Raw genomic sequence first — 26,077 nt, 5'->3', positions numbered from 1 at the left:
GTTTGTCGTGCATTTTGTATGGTAATTTCAAATCATGTCATCTAAGTTGACATTATCATCAGATAACAGAAAGATCGATTTGTGTTAGTTTTGCTTTATTTTAAATTAACGAGGTGCAGCACGGGCTTGGTGGTCATATGGCTACCGCTTCTGCCTCATACGCAGGAGGTCGTGGGTTCAATCCCAGGCCCGCTCCATTCCTCCTACTTTGTATCTTTTCATATATTTCTCATGTTCTAGCAATCGCTAGAACTGGAAATGGGCTTTTATACCGTTTCCATCTTCTATCCCTATACCTACAACTTGATTAGTTCTAGCAGGTAACTGTTAGAATTCGACTTGAGCGAAAAAGTTCATTTCGGAATCCAATTAGAATACTACACCACCCTTTCATAACTATCACATTGGCAACCCGTTAACCAAGACGAACCTCTGCCATAAAACCTTAACCTCAAGATTCCAATAAAATTCCGCAGGAACTCGTGGCGAGTGCAGAGGTGTTCTCGGCTTGCAGTGGGCGAGTGACTACATCATCAATTTCTTCCCATCCCCGATGACCGTGAGGACGTGGCCAGCGCCGTTATCGACTATCCAACAATACTAGAGCTCTCGGACTGTGCACATTGAGGTTGGAGACTAAATCCCATACTTCCATCCATTGGTTCCCTGTGCAATTGCGATTGTTCTGGTCGATCACGGAGTAGCACTACGAAATGCACGGTCATCATGCTCATGCTCAATTTAAATTAACGAGGTGCAGCACTCATTTCAATCACAGCGATGGCTTTTCCGGGATACCTCAAGTCACTTCAGCATACGCAATATTTTACCCAATCCCTTAATTACAGCGGTTCTCAACCTTTTTCTTGAGAGGTAGCGCTTCAAACTTTTGCATTAATTGAGGTACCCCCTCTTGAAAGTAGGCTTCCGCAGCTCTCGATATGATCCTTCTTAGCCTCTTGTAGAGAGGCTTTCGAGTCTTTTCAATGGCGGCTTTAGAGTCACTTAAAAGGAGGCTTCTTGCAGGGAGAAAGGATCTTTCCGAGCTTTTTGAAAGAAGGCTATCAACTCTCTCAAAACGATGCATGCGGGCCTCTTGCAAGGAGACACAGGCTTTCGAACCTTTCGAAAGAAGGCTTCTTGAAAGGCGGCATTCGTGGTGCCCTAAAGAAGGCTTCCGAGAAGCGTAGAAAGATGCTTCTAAACCTCTTGCAACGAAGCAACCGAGCTTTTCTAAAAATAAAAGCCTACATGCCTCTCAAACGGAGGCTTCCAACCCTTTAGATTCTAGATTTTAGTTCAAAGGCATGTTTCTAACATATTATTCAACATTTTGTTCAGATCAGGCAGATTACATTGAAGATTTTTTTTTTAATTTACTCATTCCACATATGCCCGTTTGATCTTCTGTTCCGCAACCGTTCATACGCTGTTCTAGTTGAGGAGAACAGGGTTCAATTAGCTTTGATTTACTGATCGCCATGCTTATATTGTAAAAAATTTCAATTATCATAACTTTATCAATAAACTCCGATTGGAATTGTAATACGTCCGCCATTATGTATTTTTATTCAAGGTACCCCCTAGGGCCAGCAAAGGTACCCCCCGGAGTACATGTACCCCAGGTTGAGAACCGCTGTACTGAATGGTTCGTTCCGCGGTCCGCCGTGCGGCGTAATTTAATCTTGCAGGTATCAGATGACCACTGGGCGACTGCCATTTCCGGATGGTGCTTCTGATCCTATTGATGAGTTGCTTTGTGTTCTGGTTTTCCAATCACCTTTGTATACAACGGAGCTCAGTTCACCAAAAATCCTTTTACAGTTTTCGAAACATTTTCACGTTTAAAATTGTCCACCGTGTACTTGTACTTTTGATCGCTTGAAAGAATTGTACAATGCGCGCCGCAGTACTTCCTGTTTTGACGGCATGTTTTGAACAACTGAACATGTTGGAGTAAAAGTGTGTGGGTTATCACCCCTAAATATTCTAAGGATTAAAGCCTGTCCACGTTAAATTTCGGACACCCATCTGATAATTCGATTTTTGAAAATTTCCACGAACCACTGAGACGAACAATTTACATGACAGCTGAATCTTTCTGCTTATGTGCTGCTTTCGGCATGTTTTAAACACGCTCAAACTGATAAAATGACAACAAATCAATTAGACATTACTTAAGTGTCCGAAATTTAACGTGGACAGGCTTTAATTCACATAAGGAAATATTTCTCTGAAAGCAAAAAGTGCTCATAGAAAAGTATTGAAGTATTTAAATTTCCGTTATTTAGTGGCCACCCGTTAGTTAGGAGTATGGAGCTATTTTTTTATAATTCATGCATGGCCAACGGTTGGTAGAATAGCCATTTTTTTCATTTAAATATTCCGGATGGCCGGGGTACTCGGCGTACTCAGAGTGTACTTACAAATGCTTCCAAAAATCACAGTGCTTTGAAATGAAATTCATAAATTTACCATTATTATTAATGTTGATGATTTTTGTTCCCTTAGAAAAGAGAAAAAGACACTATCACCATTAGGTGGAATAATCTGACTATTAATAAGTCTGGCACACATTGGATACGTTATGGCTCCGTTTGTTTTGATTTTGTGCTATGTTGTGCCAAACACGGCTTACATTTCTATCTTTGTAAAATGGGTTAAATTGTAACACCGGATAATCGAGCCATTTTCTCCGGATAATCGAGCCTCGGATAATCGAGTCCGCCCTGCAGATCTTGATATGTTCAGCGGTCTAGCTCAAAAAACGAATGTTTATACTGAAAGTATCGCCATAAATCATGTCATTTTCAAAGTTCATACCCCTTGGTGCAAGAGTAAATCAATCAAAACCCTCTCGGCATCAGCAAGGAAGCATTTAACTAGATAGTAACAATCAATTATCCAACCACTTTAAGCCTGCATAAAGCTCGTGAGGGCACTCGACCTGTGATGCATTAAATCTCAACAACAGCTGTGCACCTGTTCGCGTCCCCTTGAGGATCAACGAGTGTGGCACAGGATTTCCATCAGCCATCATTCCACCCCATGGTTAGTAACTTTCCTTCCTCACCGGCAATGGGATATATTTATGTAACACCAGATTCATCTTTTTCTCACGTGTTCACATCAGGTCCCAACTCAAAGAAGCATCCATCGTGCTGCATCCACACCGGTGGGATCTTCCCCCACTTTCAAACCATTGATAAATGGGTGCATAAACGTAAATATCTATAAGCGCATATTCGCCCTCGGTAGAGGATAGCTATACGACAGCCATGAGCCGACAGTAAACACCGCTGACTGGGCTGAATGCTCCGCTTTTTGCATCCTATTTCTATAGCCTAGGTCGCATCCGGCGAACGGCATTTCGAAAGCTTCCTCCGATGAAGCCATAGTCCCGTGTCGGCAGTGAAAAGATGTGTTGTATTTTGCAGCCAACCTCTACAGGACACGCTTCCACTGCTTATGGCAACTTATATATAAGTAAAGGATTAACAGCTCAACCTCAGCCAGCCTTCGAAGCCTTTATCCCGAACGGGAGGGGGAGGAAATCCCAGCACCTACCTGACTGACTGCGGTGATTTTTCTTCCGGTAGGATACTGCTCGTCCGGAAAAGATGACGTGCGACACCTCCAGCAGCTGCTGCTCCCGCATGTGACAGACACCGTAATCGGCTTAGCTGCTTATACTGGCCTCAGGTCCTGTCTGGAGTTGCAACAATCTTTGAGTCGATAATCTGTGGAAGAAAAAATAGACAAAACAAGTAAGCATTAGTTTTTTCTGTTATTTATCAGGTCAATACTCAAGCAACGGAAAAATATCCACTTTAATAAAAGCAAAGTTTATTTTATTAGACCATCAGAAGAGTCTGACTCCGAAACTATTATAACTTTAATGAACATGTCTTTTAGAATTAATGTTTATAGTAAAAAAATATTATATGTAGAAATCAGTTTGAAATGGGGGAACTTTATTTTAAAATCTCTACTTATCGTTTCCCCTGGAAAGCCCATTTTTTGCCTGAAAAACACTGATGGGAACATTCAGATATCGTAATAACTTTTTTTCTTCCTTTATTTATGTGAATTTTCAAATTTTAAGTTGTTCACTTGTCAAGAGCACTAAGCCAAAAAGGCACTTGGCAGTGGAAGGAGGCAGGATGGCCTCCCTCAGGTCCAACTAACATTTTAAAACTTAATACTAACACTTCAAAATTAGTGTAGAGCTAGTTAGTGAGCAAAAATGGTCGACGAAACGGAAACTTTAACGTAACATAACAAACAATAAGGTTATAACTCCAACTCCATGAAAGTAGTACGAGAAATCCAGGTAAAGTTTGGTTTTATTAATTCAGGTCCAGGGTTCGTTGAGTGGGCTGCTCTCCGGAAATAATTGATAACTTACCCCAACTGTCGCAATCAAGCTTCTTATTCCCTCTGGTCATGAAAGAACGGAAATAAAATTCCGAAAATGTTTAATTTTATCCGACCGTAGATTCAAATATATAGAACGCCGAAAAATCAATTAAACGAAATCATAAAGTTGAATATCATCCTTAGAGCTCTGCAATTGTTGAAAGCAGCATTTTCGTTCTTGCATTGCTGCAGTAAAAAAAACAATGTATGGCTGTGTAGATGAGGCGACATATATGGTTTTAGCGCCTCCAGATAAAGGACTTAGAAGGCGAGGTACTTAGAACCCGGGTTAAGGTTCTGGGTTACCCGATCACATGTGAAACCCGCCGGCTCACCGGATGGGAAGGATTCACAGGGTCGTTTGAGCAGCATCTTTCCAATCTCATTCAGTTCCTTGGTGAGGCTCATTGGCACGGGGAACACAATGGTAAAACAACACTTGCTTTAGGAGTTTGCACGAGAACGACGGACATACAAATAAAGCCTTACAACAAGGGTGCTCAAAAGCCGTAAGAAAGCAATTTTATATTCACCAGAGGAAGACGAGGCTTGAATGTTCCCTTTTGAACACGGACAACGAAAAACAATAAGAAGTGAAAACTAAATAATTCAGGGCTGCGCTCTAATAAAAGTAGACGGCACCACTAAGTTCCAATTACAAACTATTTATTCACAAATTGTCCATTAGGGTGGCTCAAAAAACACTTTTTCAATTTTTTTGATGGGCCACCCTTTTATTCGGTTCTATTTGATGCCCTGATGCTCTGGACAAAATTTCAGCCAAATCGGTCAACGTTTGGGTGGTGCTAAACTCGTTGGAAGTTTATATGGAAAAGTGTATGCAGAAACATCCAAAAACAGTGATTTGCAGTTGGACGGCATAATTTACGATCAAGAACAATGATACTCATTCAGTTCTTGTAGAATTAAATACAGAATGTTATGCTGAAAACCGCGAGAAGATTAGAGTTTATTAGGCAAAGATATTAGCATTTTACTGGAGTGTTGTAGGGTGAATTTATTTCTTTTCAAAGGTAAAAGAAACGAAATTTGCTCAAACCCCACTTCAGAGAAATGCTAATAACTTAGCCGGGCAAACTCTAATCTTCTCGCGGTTTTCTGCCTATCATTCTGTATTAAATTCTTCAAGATCTGAATGAGTATCATAGTTCTTTATCGTAAGTTGTTCCGTCCAACTGCAAACCACTGTTTTTTTATGTTTCTGTATACATTTTTGCATATAAAATTCCAACGAGTTTAGCACCGCCCAAACGTTGACCGAATAGGCTGAAATTTTGTCCAGAGCATCAGGGCATTAAATAGAACTAAATAAGAGAGCGGCCCATCAAAAAATTTGAAAAAAGTTTTTCCCATACTAATTTGAGCCACCCTATTGTCCATTTTGGACACCTCTTCTCCTACCGTCTGACGTCACATAGGGTACTTGCGTATATTGTTGGTTGGGATCCGGATCCGTAGTGGTTTTGGCTTGTAGGTGGCAGTTGACAGATGGCGTTGCTGTTGATTCCGGTGGCGTATGATGATGTTGGTGGGTGGTTCGTAGTAGCTCGGTGAAACTTTCGTCGGAAGTTCGGGGCAGTTATCGATGCTTCCCGACTCGACACGGAGACAGACGGCTTCCCGCATAGAAAGGCCTTCCAAGATGGCTGACTCACCGTTCTCCGACGTATGCTGCCCAAAGGGGGGTGGGGGGCGGGTTCTCGAATGCCTTCCTTTTCTGCTCATCCATGACTTTGCGGATAGACGTGCGCATCTAGCGAGGTTTTGTCGGTCCAGTGGCTAGCCGGAACTTTCTCTTTTCACAGCAACTATTCTTATAGATCTCTATACATTTAGATCAGGCACATTATGGGCAAAATCGTACTATTTCTTCTAATTCTTCTCAAATATAACGTTTACGTACTACTGCCCGTACTAATAGTTTTTAAGGAACACAAACCGTACTTTTTTTAATACATTTCGCTAATCACGACGCGCACTACTATTTCGTCCGCTGGTTGAGACAGAAAAGAGCTTTCTTAGCCATGGCCGAGTATTTATAAGATTTTAATTTGTAAGAACGGAATGCAAAAATCATAATATAAATTGATTTTACATTGAACATTTTCCTCCTTACCTCACATGTACATCCGTGCGCCTCACTGGCGTACTCTATGTGTCGCGCTTGACATCATTTTGACATGCTATTGTTTTGACAGAGCATTCACACCACTGCAAATGAGTGTTGTCACGAAAGGAAAGAATGAGAGTCATGATGCTGTCAGTTTATTTCATTAGGGTGGGACATGAATTTGGACTTGCCAGTAGAGCCAGCAAGATACATTTGGAACCGAACGGTTACACAGGAGGGGCGCAGACTTATAGCCTTGGAGTAAACCAAAGCATGCCCGAAACCCTCCTGTTGTGGGGATTTACTCCCGAGGTAGATCTCGGGATGCCTGTGAAGCCGCTTGTGATAAATTAGTTCATATAGGACCCCATCTTTTAGGAAGAAGTTGGGGGACGGCGGTGCTGGCAGCGTCGTTGGAGAGTACATCCCTGATGCTAACAGGTATCCCGTAGGCATCCCTGGGAGCCTGATACTTAGGGCATCGACAGACATAATGTTGTACGGTGTTCTCATCACAGACGTCGCAGATTATATGAAAAGGGTTCCCGCCGAAGTTATGCGAGAGCCGCGTGTGTCCGGTTCGGACACAAATTGGGTAAGTTTGCCCATGCCGATGTGATTCCCTTAATTTGCCGGAGGTATCCAGATGTAGTGGCAATCCAGGAACTTTCCCAATTCTCCTGTACGGCTTTCCTAATCCAGGTTTTGACGTCACCCAACGGGAAGGATGACGTGAAACGCTGGTCCTGATATCCAACTCCAACTAGGAGATCTACCGTTTCCAGGCAATCATCAATGTCCCGGAATTCAAGCGAAGGTCGTGTTCGGGAGCATGTTCGCTAAGATGTTTTGGACCCAGGGGTGTTTAGGCTCGTCACTCTGGAGTGCGAAAATGACGCTGGCAGAGTTAGACAGCACGAGAATAGGTTTTATGGGTAGGTGGCGGCGATGAATGCCGTGGCTGCCTCAGCCAAGAAGATGCTGCACATATCCGGGAAGCTGCCAGAGACAGTGAAACCGATCCCAGTGACCCCATTGCCGACTTCACGGCCCGAAACCGATCATCCGTAAACCTGTGTTCGAGGTTATGAAAATTTCTGTTGAGGAGCTCGGCCACCGACCTTCTAAGAGCCATGCCATGGAATTGTCACCCCTGCGAAAGTTGCAAGTTATGGAGCTATTTATAATGGCTGATGAGGAGTGCCAGCTCCTCGCTCCATGCCAGCGGACATCCGGTCCCCTTCAGTATTCTCCAGAGAGGCCTGTGGCGAGCGTGACGGCTTTGCGGCAGACTCGGCTGGTGTTGAGGGTAACGATCATGAGGCGGATTGAACGTAGGAATTAAAAGTCGGTGACAGAGTTTCGATGAGGTTACGGTGGGCGATACAGGTCAGTTTGAGGCCCTTGTGAAGGCGGATATAAATGATAGCCTTCCCAATCTTTAGCCAAAGCCTTCTGTTGTTGATTCGATGAGGCTTATACATGGTCCAAACTAGGTTGACTCTGATCCGACAGTTTACTTTAACTTCGCGTAAGTGAGGAAGGAACGAAAGGCTCCGGTCAATGGAGACTTCGAGAACTTTCACAATCTTTTTGTTGGGGTAGGACTGGTCACCCAACTTTATGCTCGGTCCGGACAGCTGGTGCCTCCACCTACTGACGTGTCCTCTTACGCATTTCTGGCTGACATAGTGACTGCTAGAACGGAGCCCTGTGGATTTCCGAAAAGAGCGCCCTGTGGGTAAATTCCGAACAAAAGCAAGGAGATTGCCGGAAAATTCCAACTCTTTCAACAGTTGGAGGACGAAGGGTGTTCAATTACTGTTGAAGGCCTTGGATATATCCATTGCTGTCTGAACCACCTTTGAATTCGGACGCGCTTTTTATTATTTTGACTTTTTATAAATGCTATTAACTGACCGCGCACGTCCTCCGCGTTCGTATTTTTTTTTCTCTCGTAAGTAAGTACCCGTGTGTGACAATGAAGTGTGGAATAGTGAACTGTGCACAACACGATAATCGTTTTCTTTGGCGATGTCACGGCAGCTGCAGACGTACATTTCACGAAACATGTGTAGGAGTGCACCGCAATCACGAGGAAGTATTGCGGACTTTCATGCTCCCACTATGTCAAGACTGTCAGGAAAAGTTCGCATTTGAACAAAACCTGCAACATTTATCAGAATCTTTCTGTAATATTAAAGAATACATTGAGCGCACATTGTCTGCAAACCATAAACTGCTTTCTAATTACGAAAGCTTAGCTGCCACTCACGACGAAACGCTTGAACGCGTAGAAAAAATGTTTGGTGTCAAACGTCACCAGCAGTTGCAAAAATAGTGCTACGGAAATAAAAAACAAATTATCAGTCCTACTTGACACACCTTCAGCACTCACCTGTACGCAGCAGCTGCAGCTATAAAAGCAATAACTAATACAACAACAACAACTACGGAAGCCGAACACTCAACAGACTTACTACCGGACCTCTTGAATGTAGTCAAGAGCGACTTGGTAACTCTAAGCAATTCAGCTGTGACTGCAGCAATAACTGAAATTACATCAGCAGCAGCAAAACGAAGTACAACTGGAGACTTCTCTAATTTCATTTCTTTGTGTGAGCAACTTTTAGAGGAGGTCAGGTCAGTTTATGCTGCTATTTCCAATATTGACTGCAGTACTGATAAAAGCTCAACGCTCGCAAACAAGACTTTGGCGGATGAACTAGCAGAGGAATCCCAAGACAAAAACTCCACCGAAATTTATTTAGTTGCTGCCCTCACAATCCACAATCTCCACTCAACATCAACGTAAAACAGAACCAACCAAGCCCATCTTCTACCAGGCATAACATTGCGCATGATGCCATTGCTGAGCTTTTCGCTGAGCGACTAAGTGAAACTAAGTGCTGAAGTGCAAGTCAAGGGAAGTTGTTTTAGTTTACTTTCTGCCAGGTAAAAAATGTAGCTGGAGCCCAGACTGGTTAAAACTGGAAGAATACCGGCAGAATGAAATTTCCAGAAACACCTTCACCAATAATCCGCAAAAATCCCCACCAATAATCCCCATCAGAAGCAAACATACGTCACAACCTACAAACAACAACAATAACAACAAATCTACAGACAAACAACTGCTCGTAATGCAACCGTAATGCAAACGATAAACCCGGCAAAAAAACAAAACCCACATCTTCACGACAGAGTGCACCAAATATTGGAAATCTGCAAAGCCTTTAACAACAGCACAACCCAACAACAATAACAAAATCATCAACAACACCAAATAGATCAGCAACAACAACAGGAAATACAACTACCGAATCCTGATAGCCAATTTGAGTTAGATCTGATGAGACCACCTATCGTCCGTTTCACTCAGCTATCCACCGAAGGAGACGGCCGTTTTCTTAAAGCCAGACTACGTGACCCGAGGATTATGAAGGTTGTCCGGTTGTTTTTGACATACATGACGGACCAGTCTGCTAATGATGCTCCTTGCATCTGAAGGACAGCCGACAGCACCAGAATATCTACATCAAATATTCAGCCAAGTTCACCAGGAATACGGAATTGGGCCAGCTGAAGCTGCAGCTGATCTACAGTCATATCGACAATACCTGTCCAGCGAGCGGACACATCGCCTACAACAACTACGGGAGAGCACAACGAGGTCCCGAGCAGGAGCGACGACCTCGATAACAGAAATTGGTATACATATGGTATACATCAAAACAGAATGCGGACTGAAATGTTGATTTACTGTCAAAATTTCAATCGCATGAAAAGCCCAACTGAAATGAAGGAAATTCACAATAACATCTTAAGCTCGTCCTTCTCGGTTATTTTGGCAACTGAAACTAGCTGGGATGAAAGCGTGAATAGCGAGGAACTTTTTGGAAGCAGCTTTAATGTATTCAGGGACGACCACGATTTCTCAGAATCTAAAAAAAAAATCTAGCCGTGGAGTTCTAATCGCAATCTCTACCAATTTTGATTCAGAAATAATAACTTCCAAAAAATATAAGAACTTTGAGCATGTTTGGGTGAAATCTAATATTGCAAGAGAAACCCAAGTTTTCTCCTCTGAGTATTTTCCACCGGAACATGCGCAAATAACATCTTATGAAAGCTTTTTAAAAACTGCAGAAGAAATTTTATCGGAACTTCCACCTGAAGTCAAAAGTACATATTTACGGAGACTTTATCAACGCACCGCTGACTTCATTCCAGATTCAGAGAACGAACAAATTCTACTTCCAGTCGCTGGGAAAAATGTAACACTAATGTTTGTATTTGACAGAACTACTTATTGGAGAATTAAAATTGGAGTTTTGATGATCCGGAGGGACTCGAAATGGTGAGAGACAAAGATCTACGGCAAAATTCCGTAGAGTTTTTCGACGCTTTCCATGGACCGCTCTCTTGGAGGGAAGTACAAATGAACCATCAAGGTAGGTTCGATCATCCGGCGAACGGTGGCGATTGGGATCCTTCGGTATATCCCGTTCGATGTGAGGTTTTAGATGGAGACAGAATACTATAAAAGTTTCTGCGTCTGATAGTTCCGGTTTTATCAAAATCGGATTATTCTACGCAAAGTTATGCTGATTTGATATTCGATAAAATTTTGCCTATCTCAACTTTTTTGTCTAACCCCTGTATTTTAGCTCGACGAAGACCTTCCAGTTGTCGGAGTCCGGCTCCGAGGTAATTTCCAAGTCAGCGTGGTAAATTTGTATTTACCCTATGGCCCTCTATCAGGCATCAAGAGAAAGGTAAGCTACCCAAGCAACACCTCTTGTTTCTCAGTGAGTAACAAGAACTGTGGTGTGACTTACTAAAGGTCTTACTTATGCACAAAGCGTCGTATTTGGAACTCCTTTGTGACACAAAAAGCGCAAGAGGTGGAGCCTATTTGCAACATCTTGCAGCTACAATGAAAATAAAAACACAAAAACCAACCGGGAATCGAACCATGGACCTTGAGATTTGCAACCATCTACTATAACCATCACACCAACAATTCTATTTGGAGATTCTGCTACAAGTGCACTACATAAACAACAAACTGATTTGTAACTTCATTGTACCTTATACGGAACATGCAGGGGACTGTCAAAAATAAAATACTGATCAGCTGAGCTCAAAGTGTTTTGCAACATATTAGAAACAATGTCGTAACAGCAATGAACCGAAGTGTTATTAATTCTGCAACTTATCTGTTTTGTTTCTGATATGAAACACATCGAATTTTAAACCACCCAAGAAGTCAGATGGGTAGAATATTGCGACGCCACTTAAACGGAAATGAAACATTGTGATTTTCTGAAACTGGGAAGGGGCTTTAATGTGACTCGATGTATTGCCAGTGTCTTCAATGCAATTTATTAGGAACAAACACCTATTTGAAAGATGTTGCGCGTGCTGCTTGGGTATATCAAGAACAACTCGCCGCCCTTATTCTCCTCATGGAGGATATGAACGCGCATCATCCAGCCTGGGGTGATCCCAGGTCTGATCCCCGCGGTATCACGCTTCTCGAATCTTTCAGGAACGCTGGCCTAGTAACTCTTAACGACGGTTCCTCCACCTTCTTCAACGGCCACTCGGCCATCGCCATCGATGCGACTGCAGCCAGTCGGTCCATATTCGCATCTCTTAAATTGAAAGTGTCCTCCGATCTATTCGAGAGCAATCATTATCCGATTTTGGTCACTGTCCTCGCTTTGCCCCGGACCACACCCGGAGGACAAGATGGCGCTGCGATGCCACCAACTGGGAGGCATATGACCACCACCTTCGACACGAATTTTTGAACGAAACACACCAACAACGCTTCCCGATTTCACCAAAATCGTCCTCGATGCCGCCGTTCCCTTCATACCACAAACTAGCACTCGGCCAGGACTAAAGGTACTCCGCTGGTGGTCGGACGGCACGCGCCGGGTGGCCCTCTGAGCTACGGAGACTTCCCGCTGGTCATGACCCTGGTGCACCCTAACAAAGCAAGTGCCCTTCAGGAGTATTAAGAAAAACATTATGAATGCAGGTCAGTGATTCTAGAAATAAAGAGAAAACTCTCGCCAAAGCTCGCTGGGAATATTTAGCCGGTTTAGTCTTCGTCAACGACTACCCAGAAGACCTGTGCGCCGCCGCGCCACGCCGCCGCCGCCGGTGGTTTTACTCGCGCCGCCGCCGCCGACGATTTTGGGTCGGTGCGCCGCCGATCATAATTTGGCCACGCCGGTGACTAATCGCAATAAAAAAAATCAATTAACTTAAGTCGAGTCGAGCCAAGCACGAGATTCAGTGTCTCGGCCTAATAATTGAGATCGAAATACGTATCTGTGAAGAAATACAGCGTGGTAGAGTTAATTGGAATAGTACTAAACTAGTCTTATGGAAGAGGCATTCCACGGGGGCATGTCAGTCGATCCTGAGCGACCATTTCGAAAATATTTGAAACTCTGCACAGTTTTTCAATTTCATCTAAATCGTCATTTTTCGATATCAAATCTTCATATTGAGCCACGACTAACTTTTCAAAAGGGTGTATGTGAAAATGGTTCAAAAATATTTAAAAAGCTGCACAGCAAAACGGAATGTTCGATTGTTATGATTTTTTCAGCAAAGTTAGACAACTAAATGGTGATTCTTAAGAAAATGTGCACAGTAAAAAAAATTTTTTTGCCTTTAAAAATATCATTTTGTCACAAAACTCAAATATCTCAAAACCCTATCTTTTTTCGAACGTAATTTTTTAGGGAAAACGGTCCATTATATTAGCTATCTACCATAAAAATTTGGTGATGGTAAACTAATAAACAAAAAAGTTATGACATTTCAAACATTTCACAATTTTCACATTTAGTAAAAAAAAATTTTTTCTGTGTAAGTTATTTCGAGAATTGCAGTTTGATGCAGATTTTATTGTTAAGGGACGTGATTTAAACAAGTTGTTTTCATGATATTTTGATTTAATTATTCATAGCATTTATAAGAAACTTAGACACGATCCAGTGTTGTGATCAAAAGTATTGATAGTGTCATAATTTTCATTGCACGTGACTGGCGAAAAATTCTTTTAATAGTGTTGAAACCTGTTGATAATAACGTTGATAGAAACATATCAGAAATGTTATTTTTAAGACAAAAGCTGCAAAATCAAAGATTTATATACACGTGTACGTCTATAGTTTACCTGCAAAAAATATACCTCTTAGAGAATAGACTTTATGATCGGGAGGAAACGGGTATCTTCAACAACAACAAATGCATGATAGGTACATACCATGACAATGCTCACGAAAAAGCAAAAAAATTACTACTACTAAGGTTGTTAAAGATCTTATAGTAATTTTTTTCTTCAGTCAAGCAAATGACACCAAACTAGTCAGTAAAAACTTAAAAGTGATTTTGTTTATTGAAATATTACGAACAACATGAGTAGCCGCTTTCTCAACTGTTGTAGGCCGTTTGATGGAAAAAAGTGTTCAAAAGAGTTACGAAATCTCACCGAAAGCACCATAGATAACCGACTGGTTATGCTCCAATGTCCACATTGAATACAAATTTACGCATTTGCACGTCCTGCCGTCTAAACGTTGACAAAAGAGCAATCTGTATATCATCGGTTGAGCAGAGCGCAGGAAGTTCGAAAACGACAGCAACTGAGGAATTGCCAGATGTATCGACAACAACTGAGGAATTACCAGAAGTATTAAGTGCTGAGAGCCTTGCCACCGTACCATCAGCGAAATCTGTTTCAACAAATCAATCGGAAGATGAGTGTATCCAAAAGGTCAACATCGAACGCTTTAACGAGGGCATAGCTGGGATAAAAGTGACTCCGATTAAATGGAGTAAGATGGACTACGTTTATTACCCGGAAATAAAATAAACGGAAATGAAATAAACGAAGCTGTACGAAGAAACCTCTTCAAATTAGGACCTGATGATGTAGAAAATACAGACTACGATGAGGTAATTATAAATATGAAGGAAAGGTTCTCGAATGCAGCCACGACAAGGAAAGAAAAATTATTGATTTTGTCGATGCTGCCAAGTTCGTGGTCTATTCAGGATGCCATTAATGAGTTCAAAACCAATAGAAATACAGTAAAAGAGGCAAAACAATTGAAGAATAACTGTCTTTCAACCAAAAATACTAGGTCTAGTACTGCATTAACAGATGAGACAAAAGAAATAGTAGTTCAATATTTTGAAGATGATGAAGTAAGTCGAGCTATGCCTGGTCAAAAAGATTATGTATCAGTAAAAAAGATGGAAAGCGTCAAGCAATCCAAAAACGATTAATGATGACGACTTTGAAAGAAGCGTACGCACGCTTCAAGGAAATTCACGATAATATTAAAATAGGTTTTTCCTCATTTGCAAGCCTTCGGCCAAGGCAATGTAAGCTTCTTTCCAATTCAGGAACACATAATGTGTGTGTGTGCACAACCCATGAGAATATTAATCTTATTTTACATAGTTTGAAAAGAATCAATTTAACAAAGGATATTAAAATGTTAACTGGTAGTCTTTTGTGTGAAAATACAACATCAAATTGCTATCTACGATCTTGTTCGGATTGTCCAGATTCTTCATCATTGGAAAATACTTTATTCGCTGAGTTTGAAGAAAAATATATTGATCAGTTATCATTTGAGCAATGGGTGACCACGGATAGGTGTGACATAGAAACTATTGTAAAACCTGTAGATGAGTTTGTGTCATATTTTTGCTTGAAATTAGAAAGTTTAATCCCTCACGATTTCATTAAAACAGAACAATCCAGCTTTTTAAAAAATACGATTTTTCTGAAAATTACAGCTTTGTATTGCAAGATGAAGTGCAGTCCCATCACTGGAACGTACAACAAGCTACAATTCATCCATTCGTTATTTATTTTAATGGAAGTACGCAAATTGAACACTTAAGTTTTATTATAATTTCCGAAGATTTAAGACACGATTCAGTATCCGTAAACTTGTTCATTGAAAAAATGATTAACTTTTTACGCGTTGATAAGCATAAAGAAGTCAAAAAGATATATTTCATGTCTGATGGAGCAGCGTCGCAGTACAAAAATCGTAAGAATTTTTCGAGCCAATGTCAATTTAAATCAATGTACGGAATTGATGCAGAATGGCATTTTTTTTGCTACATCACATGGCAAAGGTCCTTGTGATGCTATTGGAGGAACAATAAAGCGCATGGCCACAAGAGCAAGTTTAGCCAAAGAACGTGAGCATCCAATTAAAACTGCGAAAGAACTTTTTGATTGGGCAAATCGTAGAAAAGAAAAAGATTTAACCAAATTATCATTTTGTTTTACTACTACTGAAGAGTACGAAATAAAGGCTTCAGAGCTCAGCGAGCAATTTAATAACGCGAAAACAATCCAAGGAACCCAAAAATTTCACTGTTTCTTTCCATTGTCGGAAAATAAAATTAAAAGCAAAACTATACTCAAACTGTGCTGATAATAATTCAAAAGTGTTCGATATTTTAAAAATTTGAATAAAAATAAATAAAAATAAGTATTAATAAACTGTTTTCATGATATCATAACCCATACCAAAATTCAAACCCAAAACTCTTAGAGTTTCTATAACAACATTGTGTAACTGCCACATTTAATTTAATACTTAGGATAATATTAATTCATTTTTATTTATTTATACATATAATATTTATACATATAATATACATAATATCGATGAATACATAAATATGGAATATCATACAAACAACTTGTTTAACTCACGCAAGGCCCTTAACAATAAAATCAGCATCAAACTGCGATTCTTGAAAAAAAAAAATACACGGAAATTTTTTTTTTGTTTACTATATGTGAAAATTGTGAAATGTTTGAAATGTCATAACTTTTTTGTTTATTAGTTTACCATCACCATTTATGGTAGATAGCTAATATAATGGACCGTTTTCCCTAAAAAAATTACGTTCGAAAAAAGATAGGGTTTTGAGATATTTGAGTTTTTGTGACAAAAATGATATTTTTAAAGGCAAAAAAAATTAAGAAATTTAAGTTGCACATTAGTTATTTTGACTTTTTTTTTATTTATATAAATCAGTTTTCTTTGTTTTAAGATTTGTGCTATTAGGATAGTTGGCTTATAAGGCAAACTGATTTAGCAAAATAATTAAATCCAGAAAATCCTTTACGAATTTCTTTCGGAAATTTCTTAAGGAATGCTTTCGGATTTTTTCCCACGAATTCCTACAATCTCCTTCGGAGACTCCTTGAGGAATTCCTTTGGATGTTTCCTTAGCAATTCCTGTGAAAATTCCTTAAGGAATTCCTTAAAATATTCCATTCGTTCTTTTCTTCGGAATTTTGTTGAGAATTTCTTCGAAAATTTTTCCTTTTGAAATTGTTTCGGCATTTATTTCATGAATCACAGGAAAAAGTTTTTCTAGATATTCATAAGGAATTAATTCAAATTTTGCCTAAGGAATTTCTTCAGAACTTCTTCCAGCAACTCCTTTAAAAAATTCTTCGGGAATTCTTCCGGTACTTCCTGCAGGAATTTGGATTTGAATGGATTTTCGAAAATAATTCCTAAAGGAACTTCTAAAAGATTTTTTGAAGGTAAAATACTTTCCTAAAGAATTTTCAGAGGAATCGATAAAGGTATTTTTGAAGGATTTTATGATGGAATTTCCGAAGGAATTCTCAAAGAAAATTACGGAGAAAATCCTAATAGAATTTCAGAGTAAATGCCTACTGGTTTTTCTGATGTAATTCCTAGGTTTCTCCAAAAATTCCTTTGGAATTTTTCTCAGCAATTTATTCGCAATTTCCTCCAGAGATTCCTTTGAAGATTCGTGCAGGGATTCCTAAGGAAATTGCCTCAAAAAGTTCTACAAAAACTCCTCCGTAAACGAATTCCAGTAAGTTCTTCGGAAATTCTTTCGGATATTTCTTAAAATATACTTCGGGATTACGTCAGAATTTCCTCCACGTTTTCCTTTGTTTAGGAAAACCTTAGGAAATTCGTTAAGGTTCGTTCTTTTAGAAATTCCTTTGAAAATTTCTTAGAAAATTGCTTTAGGAATTGCTTCATAAAATCCTTTAGAAATTCTTTTGGATATACCTTCCGAAAATCATTCGCAAATTCCTTTTGAAATATCGACGGAAAATATTTTAGAATTCCTCCAGGAATTTATTTACAGATCCTTCCATTCCATTGAAAGTTTGCTTAAGAATTTCTTCAGAAATTAATACGGAGGATTATTTTAGGAATTCCTTCGGATGTTTGCCTTTCTCGTATACTAAGTATACGTAAAGGCTATATGTTCACTCCAAAAACAAACTTTTTATAGAAGGCTCGGAGACCCATAGTGTTATATTCCAATCGACTCAGCTCGACGAATTGAGGTGATGTCTGTGTGTGTGTGCGTGTGTGTGTGTGTATGTGTGTGTGTATGTGCGCACCAAAAGAGCAAAAAGTCTCGCTCACTTTTTTTGTACTTATCGTTTACCGCAACGGACCGCAACGCATTTCTTCGCAACAGGTTGCATTTGACGCAGTATTCTGCCCCATTGTTTCCTATTGAAAATTGGCCGGTTCGGACTATGGGCTTGGGAGTTATGGCCATAATACTTTATCTCATAAAAAAGCGCGTAAAAAAGTCTAGCTCACTTTTAATGCACTTACCCTGAACGGATTTTCTCACAACAGGCTGTATTCGACGCAGTATCTTGCCCCATTGTTTTCTATTGAAAATTGTACGGATCGGACAATGGGCTTGGTAGTTATGGCCAAAATACTTTTTCTCATAAAAAAGCACGTAAAAAAGTCTAGCTCATTTTTAATGCACTTACCCTAAACGAATTCCCTCACAACAGGCTGCATTCGACGCAGTATCCTGCCCCATTGTTTCCTATTGAATATTGGACGGATCGAACAATGGGCTGGGTAGTTATGGCCAAAATACTTTTTTCTCAATAAAAAAACGCGCAAAAAAATCTAGCTCACTTTTAATGCATTTACCCTGATTTCCTCGCAACAGGTTGCATTCGACGCAGAATCTTGTCTCATTATTTCCTATTGAAAATTGGCCCGATCGGACGATGAGCTCAGATGTAATGCCCAAAATACTATTTTTTTACCGCACGAGAAAGGCATCATCACCGCTAGGTGGATTAATCTGGGTTTTTTAGAATAAAAAACGTTGGAAATTTTATAGAAATTCCTCTAGGGGTTCCTTAGCAAGTTCTTTGACAACTTTTCCTGAAATTCCCATAGGAATACTTTCAGAACTACCTTAAACAATTCCTTGGGAATTTCTACGGGTAATCCTTTGAAAATTCTTTGGTAACTTTAGAAAGAAGTTCTTGGACATTTCCCTCAATAATTCCGTCACAACATTCTCCATTTCTTTTGCATTTTTTCGGTAATCACTTCAGAAATTAATTCGAAGATATTTCTTCGGAAATTGCTTTTGGGATCCATTCGGAAATTCTTCTAAAAATTCCCAAGAACATTTTTACGAAATTTACTGAAAAGATTCTTTCTGATTTTTCTGCGGGAATTCCTTCGGTTCCCTAATGTAAACTATTTTTGAAATTGGTGCTTCCGGGCAAAATTATAAAATACCTATACATATAATAAGCAAGGCCTGCGTGCCCAAACCTTTGTTCCTTATGACGATTAAGCGAGTCCACATTAAGCAAGGTTTTGTATTTTCTTGGTGTGATTGAGTCGTGGGATCAATAGTGAATCTTACACTAAGTTCTTTCGAAAATTCTTTCAAAAATTTTGCAAGAAATGTCTTTATAAACTCTTTTCGCTATTCTCTCGGAGAGTGCTTTCTGAACCCCTCCGAAGATTTTTTCCAGCAATTTCTTCGGAAATTGTTTTAGAAATTCTTTCGGAAACTATTTATGTATACTCTTTCGGAAAAAAAATTTTCGAATGAAATCCTGAAACAATATTCTACGGCAGCGGTTCTCAACGTTTTTCTTGAGAGGTGCCCCTTCAAACTTTTGCATTAATTGAGTACCCCCTCTTGAAAGTAGGCTTCCAAGCCTCTTGAAAGAATAATTCCGAGCCTTTTGAAGGGAGGCTTTCAAGCCTACAAAAAGAAGCTTCTTAATCTCTTGAAAGTAGGCTTCCGCAGCTCTTGATAATAGGCTTCTAAGCCTCTTGAAAGAAGGCTTGCGAGCCTCTTCAATGGAGGCTTCGGAGCCTCTTGAAAAAAGCCTTCCAAGTTTTTTTGAAAAAGGCTTCCGACCCTCTTGAAAGGATCCTTCAGAGATTTTTGAAAGAAGGCTTCCGAATCTCTTAAAACGAGGCATCGGGGTCTTTTGGAAGAAGACAAGAGCCTCTTGAAAGGAGGCTTCCGAACCTTTTTAAAGAAAGGCTTCTGAACATCTTAAAAGGAGGCCTTCGAGCTGCTCTGAAGAAGGCTTCCAATAAGCGTAGAAGAATGCTTCTTATTCTCTTGCCACAAAGCAACCGAGCTTTTCTGTAAAAAAAGCCTTCATGCCTCTCAAACGGAGGCTTCCTAACCTTTAGATTCTAGATTTTGGTTCAAAACCATGTTTCTAACATATTTGTCAACATTTTGTTTAGATCAGGTAGATTGCAATAAATATTTTTTTAAATTTGCTTTTTGTCCGATTGTTTTTTTTTTTCGTTCAGCAACCCTTCATACGCTGTTCTGGTTTAGGAGGGCAGGGTTCAATTGACTTTGGTTTACTGATCGCCATGCATATTATGTACAAGACAAAGTTTTGAAATAAAATATACACAATTATCAAAACTTTTTCAATTAGCTCCGATTGGAATTGATATACGTCCGCCATTATGCATTTTTGCCCGAGGTACCCCCTAGGGCCAGTGAAGGTACCCCCAGGGGTACATATACCCCAGGTTGAGAACCGCTGTTCTACGGTTTTACCTGTGGTTTTACCCAACGAGAACCTTAACGGTTTTAAAAAAAATGCCTTCATGAAGTTTCCGCAGAATTTCTTATAGGGTTTTACAAAGGAATTTCTAATGAAACTTAGAAAAAAATTGTAGTTTCCTCCGGAAATCACTTCAGGAACTCCACGAAGAACTTTTTTGGCATATTTTACCAACTTTTAAGAAAAATATTCAATTTGGTTGGTTATCGTGCCCAAGTCTTATTCAGCCAGAGCTCATTTAGTTATGTTGATCATCTATTGAGATTTGTCCATACAAAAACGCGAGGTGGGGAGTAAACTGTCCATTATGGTTGTCATTAGTGGACTCCATCGTGAATGCCCTTCCAGGAACTAAGGGTCACAGCAGATGAACGAAGTAGCACTGCAAATTCTCTAAATATCAAGAAAACATTGCCCAATTGTATATGTAACTCAAAGAATAGTAGTTAGAATTTTTCTGAAATTTAGATATATTGAGAAATAAATTGACTGGAGTTTATCAAAATCCTGAATTGAAAGCCACCGCCGTGACGCCGCCGCCGCCGGGGCAAAAGTGACCACTACGCCGCCGCCGCCGATTATATGACCGGCGCACAGGTCTACACCCAGCTGATTTTCAGCTGGCTATCACCGGAATTTCCACGGGAAATTCTTAGAAATTTCCAAGGAAATTTCTGCGGAATGTTCTCGAGAAAAAGAATAAACTCTGGAAATTAATTGGCATTTCCTGGAGTAGTTCTTCGGAATCTCCTTTGGAAATTTTTCGTAGTTTCCTCGAGAAATAATTCAGACATTTTATCGGGAAAATCTTCGGAATTCTTTCGGGAATCTCATAAATTTCCCAGAGAAATTATTAGGATGTTTCTCAAGAATGTTTTTGAAGTTTTCTCGGAAGTTTTCTCTCCGGATTGTTTCCTAAAAAAATCTCCAGTTTCCTCGAGATACTTTTCGGAATTTCCTCAGAAAATTCTTTAGAATTTTCCTTGGGACCAGTACACCGATACAAACATATCGGCGTCTCTAATTGATAGTTGTAGCAGAACAAAGAGGCTCTGCACTATAGATTATATATTGTTTTTTTTTTAATTACTTTATTAACGTGATTTTTTATCTTAAAGGAAAGTTCATCACGAGCATTATCGATTGCTTTACAGAGGATTTGGCTAATCAAGGTTTCAATTCGTGTGATTGAACAGTTTAGTCGAATTTTACCAGACACTTACCCATATGACCTCGTATGGGAAGTCGATTTTCAAGCAATATCGAACGCTTACGCACTATGGGGGATCCCCATACAAGCGAGCGGTCAAAAATAAAATTGGACTTTTAAAGTGATTTTCCACTTAGTTTTAGCTGTGTATGGTCGAAATAGCATGAATATACAATTTCCAACCCCCCCCCCCTTTGGGGATCGTCTATGAATTACGTAATTATTTTTTCATAGGTTCGATTAACGTGACAAAGCAAACCTATTTGGGAAGTTGAAATTTCGTGCGTTTTCTTAAGGAGAAGGAAGGGGCTGTACAAAACTAAGTTCAGCAATTTATGGACATTATGGCGGCGATCATGTTAAATGACATTAATTTCATGACATTCCGTGATATTTTTTGTTCTCACTCTCATGCCTCACAATTTGTATTTAGAACAATTTGTTTGACAAAGTACTAGGATCTGAAGGATCATAAAGCATTAAATGTTAATCAAATAATCAGAATTGAAAATAACTTTTGAAAAGGGTATTAGCAAATTAGAAATCGCAATCCCATGACATTTTTACGTGTACAAGTTATTCAAAAATGAGATTAATATATTCTCAAAAATGTGGACATTCATTGTGGAATGTAAGAATGCTCCATTCTTCCGAAAAGCAAAATTCTTTTAATTTAAATAACAACACTATTTGAATTACTTTTGATTTGTTTTCATGATTTCTACAAGTTATATACAGCATCATTCTTTTCTGTGTCAAGGTTTAAGTCTTCAATGATATTTTCTTCAATTCCATCAACGATGGAAGATGAGATAAATTCATCTAAAGTATTAGAAGATAAAGAACTTTTGAAAATCTTCAAATATTACAAAATTACGCATGGCATAAGAATAACTAAGTGAAAAATTTTTTCCAACGTCTCCTCGTTATCCAAATCGAGCTTAAAATGGATCTGATTCATGTAAGGCACGAAGGAAAATGTCAACATTTGCCTCTCTTGATCATTTTCTTGCATTATGAGTTCTAAATTTCTTCAACTGTTTATATTGACTTTCCGCTGGTTGTTCAGCCAGTGAACCTCAAAGTGTAGATGAGTGAATAAATATTTCCCTACCATTAGCCAGACATTCATGAACACTAGCAGGAATTTCATACGCTCCGTTCTAACTAAGATATTGTTCGTCTTTACTTTTGCAATAAACATGTCAGGAATTATTGATTCCAGGAGATTTATAAATATTTACATATTATGAAATCTCATATTTAGTTCTCCATCAGTAGCTAATGAATAGCTCAGAAAATTAGGTTTAGAGAATGACTCAAACCACTCAAGCCCCAAACGCATTTCAGCGGAATGGCGACGGAAACGGTAAAATTTGACAGGAAATATATGAGCGAACTGTTAAATCCTTCCGTTACCGTTGTGCTACATTGCATTGGGGTTTTATTCATTTACTCCTTTGAAAAGTTAATTAAATGAGCTCAAATGGTTATAAATAAAGTCAAGTTATTACCAATAAATGTATTTTGACCATACCCTTTGAGCGCATAGTTCAGTCTGACCCATTTTCAATAGGAAACGATGGGACTAGATTTCCCGTCGAATGAAACTTGTTGCGAGAAAATCGGACACAAATAAGTGTCTAAATGGCGATTGCGTTCTTTTGCGCACATACATACAGACGCGCATGTACACACATACAGACATCACCTCAATTCTTCGCGCTGAGTTAGTTGATATATACCACTAGGGGTCTCCGGGCCTTCTATCAAACATTCGTTTTTGGAATGAGCATTAACCTTGGAGTACGAGAGAGGCAAAACACGGTAAAAAAATAAATGAAAAAAATCAGAGTGACTTAACTCTGTTAATTGCAAATACTGGCAAGAAATTCTTTCAGGACATTTTAGTCGAAGCTTTGTCCTTGATGTGTATCATAAAAGAACCCAGGGATTCCTGAGGAAAAAAAGTTCTTCACTATCAAAGTTGAAAATAGCGTCGTTTTTGGAAAAATATTGCTTCCGCATTTTTTCAATTTTTTCACAGTGTAACCATTAGTTTTTGCACACCATTTAAAAGCTTATACAATAACCTTTGTAATGATGTATTAACATTGAAGAAAAAACATTTAAAAATATTTCAATAAATAGTTGAAAATAAAATATTTTTCAGAAAATTTGCTAACTTTTTACCCATTTCTGACTTTGCCACCTTATATCTTTGGAACTAGTGCACCTAGAGACTTCAAATTCAGAATTTCTCTTAATTAGAGTATTGACAATGGAGAAAATATTTTAAAATAATTCGGAAGACATGACATTTTCGATTAATGACCGCTTGAAATCCTATAGTCTTACGATGGTAAAAGGAGGATACGAAAAAAACAGTTTAACTCATCTGACCTGCTCCAACAAGAAAGCGCCACAGAAGAAAAAACTTGCACCGACAGCTCTAACAACTTTCCCTTTGGTAAGGGAGATGGATATCCGCAATCGAAGTTGGAGAGGAAATAAACACAAGTGTACTTAGTGCCCTGTCTCGCACCCGCACCCATCGCTCGGACAATAGAACTGCACTTGTTTTTTATCGGAAAACTTTCACCGCACTGGCACTGACTGTTGTACCTACCTTCGTTCGGGAAGATTTATTTCCATTTGGCATCGCCGCACCTTTTTGGCTGGCTTGAAATTTTACACCTGCACTTCGTCCGGCAATAGTTTTGCCACGATTCAGTCTATTCATACAAAAACTTTCTCCCTTTTCGCAGGTGTGAATTGCTTTTTCTGGCGTACTTCGAACCTGATGCGAAAGTCGATTCAGTTTCTCTGCAAGTCGCTAGACAAAGTGAACGATGGAAATCGAGGGCAGTAACTGCAAGAGCGCTGATGTAAATTTTCTGACGTAAACGTGCTGCAAAAGTCAATCGAACTGAATCCCGATTAGTTTTGCAAGTGATGCTGGTTGCTTGACTGTGAAAAAGTTCGAACCAAAAGAGTGATACTTGATTTTGTTGAATGATAAATTTTAAAATGTCCGATTGAAACAAATTGTCGGTTGACGGCTGTTAGTTGTTGAAAAAAGGCTCAAAATATTTAAAATAAATCCCAATTTCAAACGACTCAGACCTAATAAGCCATATGTTAAAACAATCATCACTAATGACATAAGAAAAAATACGACTTGATCTTCTAATGATCATAAGACGAGTTTAAACAATCCCATTGAATTCCACCACTTAATTGTATCCTGACATGTCAGGATACAATTAAGTGGTGGAATTCAATGGGATTGTTTAAACTCGTCTTATGACAGGTGAAAACATTCCACTAAAAAGCTCAAAATAATTTTCTTATCTTCTAATGATGTTAGAATAATTATTCTTCAAAAAATGTTTTTTATATATATATATTTTTTTTATACAGAATAAAAAACAGTTTATCAAATTCAACAAAAAGATATTTTTATCGATATATCAAAACTCAAAATTTTCTTTCCCTATTTCAAAGGAGAAACAAGAACAGATACATATGGGGATGACTTCTATCATTTCTGCCTTTATTTTCTAGGACACTGAATAGTGTATAGATATTCTGTTATATTAACCCCACTAAAAATAAACGATCGTAGATAAGTTAATAGCCCTCCGTCAAAACAATTCTGTCAAAATGCCAAATGTTCACATTTTCGAAAAACAAAAAAAAAGGCAATCAAAAAACACAATTCCATCTACTGCTGCCATCGTCGAACGTTAGAGCGTATCGTGCTGGCTGGTGGCGGTAGCAAACAGAAGTAAATATCAATAAACGTTAACGTTTATGGCTCTTTATCGCACTTTCCACAGGTGCCACGCGGTCTCGCTTAGCAAAACGGATATGTTTAGTTTCCATTGCCTGCAATCCATATGGGGGAGATACGACTGAAATGCACCCCGGTGAAGCGTGATGCATAAATATACTAGGTTTCAAAAACAGCGTTGACAAAATTGTACATTTGATAATGCCGCAATAAGCGCCAGATCTCAAAACAAAATCCAAATTTTAAAAAATCGTTGGTGAGTCCTTTCGTGACAAAAGCTACCCCAACTCATTTTTAGTAATACGGTTTTCAATAATTTGCATTTTTTTTCTCTTAGTTTAGTTGAATAAAAAAACAAAGGGCCCGAAAATGTATCAATAGTATGCCATTGGCGAATCAACTGATTCTTGACAATGATATGGAAATGCTAATATCATCTCCAAACTTGGACGTACATGTTCATGATAGCATTAGAGGCGAAAGTATAGAATTGATAGTTCCGTTAGGATACGGCAGGCATGAAGAATGTTTTTATAGAAGTCGATTTGAAAGCGAGCGGAGGGCAATATTTGTGAT

At 39.1% G+C, this 26,077-nt stretch overlaps 1 protein-coding gene across 1 annotated transcript in view; it reads right to left on the bottom strand.

The window, feature by feature from the left end:
- LOC134216685 (protein amalgam) overlaps positions 1-26,077 on the bottom strand; it is a 446,954-nt gene that overhangs the window by 144,470 nt on the left and 276,407 nt on the right. Inside the window, exon 3 of the mRNA XM_062695528.1 lies at positions 3,568-3,740. The gene's annotated coding sequence lies outside the window, so the exon portion shown is untranslated. The remainder of the gene's footprint in view (positions 1-3,567; positions 3,741-26,077) is intronic.

This window comes from Armigeres subalbatus, chromosome 2 (assembly GCF_024139115.2).
Source record: "Armigeres subalbatus isolate Guangzhou_Male chromosome 2, GZ_Asu_2, whole genome shotgun sequence".
Classification (NCBI taxonomy): Eukaryota; Metazoa; Arthropoda; class Insecta; order Diptera; family Culicidae; genus Armigeres; species Armigeres subalbatus.
Note: the sequence above shows the minus strand (reverse complement) of the source record. Positions and strands in the feature narration are given on the sequence as shown.